Source organism: Choloepus didactylus, chromosome 14 (assembly GCF_015220235.1).
Source record: "Choloepus didactylus isolate mChoDid1 chromosome 14, mChoDid1.pri, whole genome shotgun sequence".
Lineage (NCBI taxonomy): Eukaryota > Metazoa > Chordata > Mammalia > Pilosa > Megalonychidae > Choloepus > Choloepus didactylus.
Window position 1 is genome coordinate 82,462,617 of NC_051320.1, and position 8,859 is coordinate 82,471,475.

Sequence of the window (8,859 nt, forward strand, 5' to 3'; positions counted from 1 at the left end):
CTTTCTTTTTTCTTCCTTTTTGTTCTTTTCACTGTGGCTTCTGCATTTCAAATTAGTGCTTGTGGGTTTTTTGAATAATATTCACCTGGTATGAAAAGTTTTCCCAAGAAACCACAAAAGATTGTTTATCTTTTTCCTTTCCTTTTTTTTTTTTTTTCTTGTCAACTTTTTGCAGCACTCAAGTCAGTTTAAGTCCTAGCAAAAAGACAGTAGTCAGGACACCACTGGTGCTGTAGATGATGTGACACTGGTTGAATTTGTGCTGACATTTGTGTAACTTCCCTTGCTTTTGTGTTTGATTCATTTGGGGACACTTGGCTTGAATTGGCTTGAAGGATTGCTCTGGCTGAACTGCAGTGTGGTTGCAGCCCTGGTTCTGGTGTGTAGGTAAAGATAAGACTGGTGCAATAAATGATTCCATCATTACGGACCAAAGTTACTGGAACTTGGACTGGCTGCTGGACCCATCTCCAACCTTCTTGGAATACAGAAATGTCTGGAACAACACAGAGCACACTCTCTCCACATCTGTACATAGTTTTAGCTTCTACATCCCCAAACAACACTCGTAAATTTGGAGTGAAATTCGGTCCTATATGTTCAAGAATTGCTATGTCACCACCACTATTCAAGTGAAGACTTTCTACAACAGGCACAGGTGTGACGGGGGCAAGGACAGGACCCATTCCTTTGTAAAACCTATGCTCTGCCTCATGTATAGTTATGATTGTCCAGGAAGTGCCATCATTTATCATCTCTTTATTTGGTTCTTTTGGGCATGGAGTGGCCTGAAACTGGATTATTCTTTCTTGCAAAAGGCACAAATATATCTTTCTGTACCCTTAAGGTAAAATGCACATTTATGGAGTTGTGACACAGGACTATCTGCATCCAGTAATGTGGTCTGCTTATCAACTTTCCTAATTATCAGTCTTGGGAGTGTCATGCCAGTAACTGAACACACAAGTTTGATTGTTTGTCCACAATGGCTGTAGCCATCATGTACTATGAATTCTTCTCCTGATTCATCATCATCCAAGACATGGATGTAAAATCCTCCCCACTGCTGTGAACTGACATGGAAATTACCCTTTTCTACATGCAAGTATCTAGTATGACATGTCAGGGATCTAAGTCAATTAAACAGAGCCCCCTTTGTTCCTGATGCAATGCAAAAGTCAGTGTTTTTCAATGACTGCTTCTTTTTGGAAGGTTTGGAGATGACTTTTATCTGCTTGCTGAGGAACACACCAATGTCATCACTGTTACCACAGAACATCTTTTCAGACAACATGAAGTGCTTTCTCTTGTCTGAATCAGATATGTACAATGTTTTGGTTATGCAATAGTTCTTTCCTTCTAAGTTCAGCTGCTGCATTTCTTGGTCACTATTTCCTATTCCAATAAATGCACATGGTTAAGATTCTTGTTCAGAACAACCATCGTGTTCCATTTGTTCTTTTTTTCTTCTTCCATCCACTGCCCATAAGATGCACACAATGAGGAAGGCAAAGAAAGCCCTTTTTGTTTCCATAGGACTTCTCTGCAACTTTTGCATGAAGAATAATTACTGTTTGATCCCCTCACTCTTTTAAATAATTTTTCATAGCTTTCCTAATGAGTCATTTAGGTGGAGGCCAAGCACCAACTTTCCGTGTCACAACAGGTGCCATCTTCCACAAACTTGCCCAAACTCCCTAGAGTAGACTTTAAAGTCAGGAAGTGTAAGTTCTCCCACTGCATTTCTCTTTTTTTAGAATGTTTTTAGCAATTCAAGTCCCCTTTCCCTTAGAATAAATTTGATAACTAGCTTTTCCAAGTCTGCAAAGTAGGTTGTTGGAATTTTTATTGGAATTGCATTGAATCTGTAGATCAATTTGGGTAGAATTGATATCTTAACAACATTTAGCCTTCCTATCCATGAACATGGAATATCTTTCCACCTATTTAGGTTCCCTTGATTTCTTTTAGTAAAGTTATGCAATTTTCTGTGTAGAGGTCTTTTACGTCCTTGGTTAAGTTTATTCCTAGGTACTTAATTTTTTTAGATGCTGTTGTGAATGGAATTTTTTTTTCCTGAGTGTCTCTTCAGTTAGGTCATTTCTAGTGTATGGAAACATTGCTCACTTTTGTGCATTGATCTTGTATCCCACCACTTTACTGAATTTATTTATTAGCTCAAATACCTGTGTCATCAATTTCTCAGGATTTTCTAAATGTATGATTGTCTCTTCTGCAAATAATTACAGTTTCACTTCTTCCTTGCCTTTCATTTCTTTGTCTTGCCAGATTGCTCTGGCTAGGACTTCTAACCCAATGTTGAATAATAGAGGTGACAGAGGCCATCCTTGTCTCATTCCCAATCTTAGGGGTAGGCTGTCAGTCTCTTACCATTGAGTACTATGCTGGCTGTGGGTTTTTCATATATGCCCTCTATCATATTGAGGAAGTTTTCTTCAATTCCTATCTTTTAAGTGATTTTATCAAAAAAGGATGCTGAATTTTGTTGAATGCTCTTTCAGCATCTATTGACATGATCACTTGATTTTTCATTTTTGATTTGTTAATGTGTTGTATTGATTGATTGATAGATTATACCGATTATATTTTCTTATGTTGAATAAACCTTGCATGCCAGGAATGAACCCTACTTGGTCATGGTGTGTGATTCTTCATAAAATGAGTTAGATAGTGTTCCTTTTTCTTAAATTTTTTGTAAGAGTTTGAGCAGGAGTAGTGTCAGTTCTTTTTGGAAAGTTTTGTAAAATTCCCATGTAAAGCCATCTGGCCATGGACTTTTATTTGTGGGAAGCTTTTTGGTGACTGATTGGATCTCTTTACTTGCTTAAGTCTTCTATTACTTCTCGGGTCAGAATAGGCTAAGCTGTTCATGTGTTTCCAGGAAAGTATCCACTTTCCTCTAAATTGTCTAGTTTGTTGGTGTACAGTTGTTCATAGTATCCTCTTATGATATTTAAAATATCTTCATGATCCACAGTAATGCCCCCCCTCTCATTTCTGATTTTGTTTATTTTGGTCTTCTCTCTTTGACTTTGTCAGTCTAGCTAAGATCAATCTTGTTGATCTTAGGTCTCAAAGAACCAACTTTTTTTTTTGTTTTTTGTTTTGTTTTGTTTTGTTTTGTTTTGGTTCTCCATACCATTTATTTCTGCTTTAATCCTTTGTATTTCTTTTCTTCTAATTGCTTTAGGGTTAGTTTGCTGATCATTCTCTAGCTTCTTCAGTTCAGTTAGGTTTTGATTGTAGCTCTTTCTTCTTTTTAATGCATGCATACAGAGCTATAAATTTCTCCCTCAGCACTGCCTTCACTACATCCCACAGGTTTTGATATGTTTTATTCTTGTTTTCATTCATTTCTAGATATTTGCCAATTTCTCTTGCAATTTCTTCTTTGACCTACTAGTTGTTTAGGAGTGCATTGTTTAACCTCCACATATTTGTGAATGTTCTGGTTCTTTGGTGGTTTTTGATTTCTATATGCATTCCATTATGGCCAGAACATGTGCTTTGAATAATTTCAATCTTTGCAATTTATTGAGGCTTGTTTTGTGCCCCAGCATATGATCTATGCTGGAGAGTGTTCCACGAGCACTAGAGAAGAAGGTGTATCCTGGTAATTTGGTATATAACACTCTCTATATATCTATTAAGTCTAATTTATTTATCACATTGTTTCTCAATTTCCTTTTTGACCCTTTTTTACATAGTTTTATCTATAGAAGAGAGTGGTGTATTGAAGTCTCCTACTATTATTATAGAAATGTTTGTTGCTTCCTTCAGTTTTGCCAATGTTTGTCTCATGTATTTTGGAGCACCTTGATTGGGTGCATAAACATTTATGATTTTTATTTCTTCTTGGTGAATTGTCCATTTTATTAATATATAATATCCTTATTTGTCTCTTATGACATCTTTGCATTTACAGTTTATTTTGTCAGGTATTCATATTGCTGCCCCTGCTTTCTTTTGGCTGTAGTTTGCATGGAATTTTTTTTTTCCATCCTTTCACTTTCAATCTCTTTGAATAACTTGGTCTAAGATGAGTCTCCTGCAAACAGCATACTAATGGTTCATACTTTTTACTCTATTCTTCTATTCTATATCTTTTAATTGAGGACTTTAATCCATTCACATTCAATGTTATTTCTGCGAAGGCAGCTCATCAACCATCTTATCCTTTGGTTTTTATTTGTCAGATCTGTCCTCCCCTCTTCTTTTTTTTCCTTTAAAGTTACCCTTACTATTACTTGTCAATTCTGTGCCCTTCTCCAGATCTCCCTCTCCTTTCATGTTTCTCAGCCAGTAGAAATCCCTTTAATATTTCTTGCAGGGCAGGTCTCCTGTTAACAAACTGTCTCAGCATTTGTTTGTCTGTGAAAATTTTAAACTCTTCCTCAATTTTGAAAGAGAGCTTTGCTGGATAAAGAATTCTTGACTGGCTGTTTTTCTCTTTCAGAATCTTATGTATGTCATATCACTCCTTCTTGTGTCCATGTGCCCATTGAGTAATCAGTACTTAGTCTTATTTGGCTTCCCTTGTATGTGGTGAATTATTTCTCTCTTCCTGCTTTCAGGAGTTTGTCTTCCTCTTTGGCATTTGACAATCCAATTAATGTATGTCTTGGAGTAGGTTTACTTTGATTTGTTCTATTTGAAGTTTGTTGGCATCTTTTATTTGCATATTTATGTTGTTTAGAAGGGTTGGGAAGTTTTCCCTATGTCTTCAAATACTTTTCCTAGCCCTTTACTTTTCTCTTCCCCTTCTGGAACACCAGTGATTCTTATATTTGTGCACTTAATGTTTTCATCATTTCTCTGAGATCTATTTCAAATTTTTCATTTTTTTTCACCATTTGTTCTTTTGTGTGTTTGTATTCAATTAGTTCGCTTATTGTTTCTTCTGCTTCTTCAAATCTGCTGTTGTGTATCTCTAGTACATTTTTTATTTGATCAACAGTAGCTTTTATTTACTAGAAACTCCTTTTTTTTTTAAATTTACTTTTTCAAATTCTTCTTTATGCTCTTCTAGAGTCTTTTTGGTGTCCTTTATGTCTTTAGCCAACTCACTGAAATTGTTTTGGAGATTTGTGTGTACTTCTTTGATTAATTGCTCCAAGTTCTATGTCTCCTCTGGGCTTTTTAATTTGGTCATTTGGCTTGTCCATATCTTCTAGTTTCTTCATGTACTTTATGATTTTGGGTTGTTGACCTTGGGGCATTTGCTCATCTTGATAAGGTTGTTTTGGGATATGCAGGATTATTTCAACATTTATCTATAATTTGGCAGAGCTACATCTTGGTGGAGAGCACTTTTCCTATCCTACAAGCAGATGGCACTCTTCAGCCACTTCTTATTCTCAAGCCAGCTCTCCCCCAATTTCTTCTATGCACTGGGCTGAGTCGAAACCAGGTGGAAATCCAATCAGTGCCCCAGTTCTCTGTGTGCACTTGGGCTGCCAGCCCTGTGGGTAGGGAAAGGCCTGCACAGTTGTGCAGGGGTTCTGCTCCAGTGCACAGTCTTTCAGCAGTTTCTGGGGCCTAAGTGGACCACTCTAGGGTTGTGGGGCTTCACGTCTCACCCTCCGGCTCAAATGCACCTCAGTCCCTGTCTGCCATGTGCCTGCAAGTTTCTAGAGTTGGGGAGAGGCTCCTAACACTTCAGTGTGGCAACCTTGCCTCTTGACTACACACACTACAGGCTTCTGTGGAGGAAGAGTGAGTGCTGTCCCCACAAGACTGCCAAATCTCGAGTTCCCTCATGGGAGCTCTCGGTTGTGGGGCTGTGAAGGGTTATCTCCCCAGCCAACTGCTGAAATGGGTGCATGGGACATTGAAAAGTGCTTCCTTCTGTGCTTGGTGGCCAGCTCCAGCCAACAGTCCCCAGTATTGGTCCCAGCTGAACAAACTCACCCTGTCCTTTCAAGCACAGTCTCTCTGCCTCTCCACCTAAATCCCCACTATGTGGTGCAGAGATCCCTGTTTGACCAGTGGCACCCTAGAACTGCTGTTCTCGAGTGCTTTCTGCCCTGTGTCTAGTATTTTTCACAGAGAACTTTGTCTGCCTCTCCTAATCCACCATCTTCTCTGAAGTCTAAATATATTTCTATTATTAGCCCATTTTATCGAAAAGGAAAATGAGATTTAGCGTGTACGTGTTTCCGAAGCCAGCTATTATTGGTAACTACATTCAATCTGTTTTACTTTAATGAAGTCATCAGCCAGCTTTTTATCTGAAGCCTATAGGCTTTAACATTGAACTAAACCTAGGGCTGTCTAATTCCAAATTGGGTGCCCTTCATTCTAAAAGTGACCTTCAAGTCTCCAGTTTGCCTGTTGTGTAATTCTCATTCTCTCCGTTATTTTTTCTTTTTCTCCCTTCTCTTTCTTCCTTCCTTATACTCTAGCACTTAGTTGATATTCAAAGCAGATTTCATTTCTGTTAATGAAGTGTGGTATTCAGAAATGCTTTATGGTATATATGGCATCTCACATAGAAATTGGAAGAAGACAAAGGCTACTAAGAAGTGTCTCTATTAAAAGAGAAAAATTTTCTTGATTTATAATTCATTGAGTTTGGCAAGGTCAGTGCTTGTTGAGAGATACCTATTTCCCCATCATTAGTTGTTCTTTTCCAGTGACATAATCCAGTGCTGGTCTACTCCCAGGCACAAGTTGGGTGCTCAGCCAAAATTTGGTTGTGTGAATGATCATACAATACTTTAGGTGTTGGAAAACTTTTTTTGTAAAGGGCTAAATAGAAATTATTTTTGACTTTTCAGGTTCAAGTACTCAACTTTGACATTGTAGTTAAAAAGCAGCCATAGACAACACCCAAACAATTGGGTGTGGCTGTGTGCCAATAAAACTGTATTTGCAAAAGTAAAGTGCCAGCCAGATTTGGTCCATGGGTCATAAGTTGTGGACTCTTGATACAGTTAGCAGCTTTCCCACCATCTGGGGCATTATTTGGAGCTAGTTTGGAAACATGAAAAAGGAACCTCCGTTTCCTCATGGAACAGAAAAACATTGGCAGCTTCCCAGACTGAGAGCATGTCCTGTTGCCTTACATTGTCCCAAGAAGGGACTGTCAGATTCCCCATCACAATAGCTGGGTTTAATCCTGACTCTTGTCAGGCAAATAAGAGCTGGACTATCCAATCAATCAATGTTGACTTGGTAGTGAGGTGTTGAGTTGCTCAAATAATCAATCTTTTTTTAAACATATGGCTTGAAGCCAATTTTACACCAAGCATTGATAATTAAATCCAAACTTAAAACAATCAAGTTGCATCAGCTGGCTTTATTTGTAATGTTTAAAGTTTTTTTTTTTTTTTTTTTTTTTACATTGTCCTTATTTATTTATTTTTTTTCACCTCCAGGCACTGACACTCATTATTACATAGCAAGACATCAACCTGTGGACCAGCATTTGAAAATTACTGCTTCTGGGTCATTAACCTTTATTATCTAGGTAGGAATCGCACATTGTTGGCTACTGGTAACACCAGGGCTATGGAACCATATGCCCAGCCTCTCAAGATATGGGTTTTGGGCTAACTATTAATAAAAATACCCAGGCTGGCTTCTCAGTCCCTCTTATACCACCCTCCACTTGTTCACCATGCTCCCTCCTCCTAGCAGCCTTCTTTCAGCTCTTTTTTTTTTATCTTCATTTTATTGAGATATATTCACATACCATTCAGTCATATAAAACAAATCGTACATTCGATTGTTCACAGTACCATTACATAGTTGTACATTCATCACCTAAATCAATCCCTGACACCTTCATTAGCACACATGCAAAAATAACAAGAATAATAATTAAAGTGAAAAAGAGCAAGTGAAGTAAAAAAGAACACTGGGTACCTTTGTCTGTTCGTTTGTTTGTTTCCTTCCCCTATTTTTCTACTCATCCATCCATAAACTAGACAAAGTGGAGTGTGGTCCTTATGGCTTTCCCAATCCCATTGTCACCCCTCGTAAGCTACATTTTTATACAATTGTCTTTGAGATTCATGGGTTCTGGGTTGTAGTTTGATAGTTTCAGGTATCCACCACCAGCTACCCCAATTCTTTAAAACCTAAAAAGGGTTATCTATATTGTGCGTAAGAGTGCCCACCAGAGTGACCTCTCGGCTCCTTTTGGAATCTCTCTGCCACTGAAGCTTATTTCATTTCCTTTCACATCCCCCTTTTGGTCAAGAAGATGTTCTCCGTCCCACGATGCCAGGTCTACATTCCTCCCTGGGAGTCATATTCCACGTTGCCAGAGAGATTCACTCCCCTGGGTGTCTGATCCCATGTAGGGGGGAGGGCAGTGATTTCACCTTTCAAGTTGTCTTAGCTACAGAGAGAGGGCCATATCTGAGCAACAAAGAGGCATTCGGGAGGAGGCTCTTAGGCAGAATTATAGGGAGGCCTAGCCTCCCCTTTGCAGCAACCGTCTTCCCAAGTGTAAAACCCATCAAACCACCAGTCCCCTATGTCTGTGGTCATGTTAGCAACCATCGAGGTGGGGTAGACCAATGCCCCTGCATTCTCCACAGGCTCCTCAAGGGGGCACTGCATATTTTTTTCCTTGTTTTTCTTTTCTTTTTTTTTTTTTAACTTTCCTTTCTTTTTTAAATAAACTGTATGAAAAAAAATTAAAAAAAAAACAAAAAACGTACAATAAAAGAACATTTCAAAGAGACCATAACAAGGGAGTAAGAAAAAGACAACTAACCTAAGATAACTGCTTTACTTCGAACCTGTTTCTACTTTACCCCAAGAAAGTTACCTATATAGCAACATTTCTGTGAACTTGTTCCTACTATATCCATCAGAAATTAACAG

General features: G+C 38.3%; 1 pseudogene; it reads right to left on the minus strand.

The window, feature by feature from the left end:
* Nucleotides 1-213: 213 nt before the first annotated feature.
* On the minus strand, nt 214-1,673 carry LOC119509272 (annotated as a pseudogene).
* Between the last annotated feature and the right edge of the window lie 7,186 nt (nt 1,674-8,859).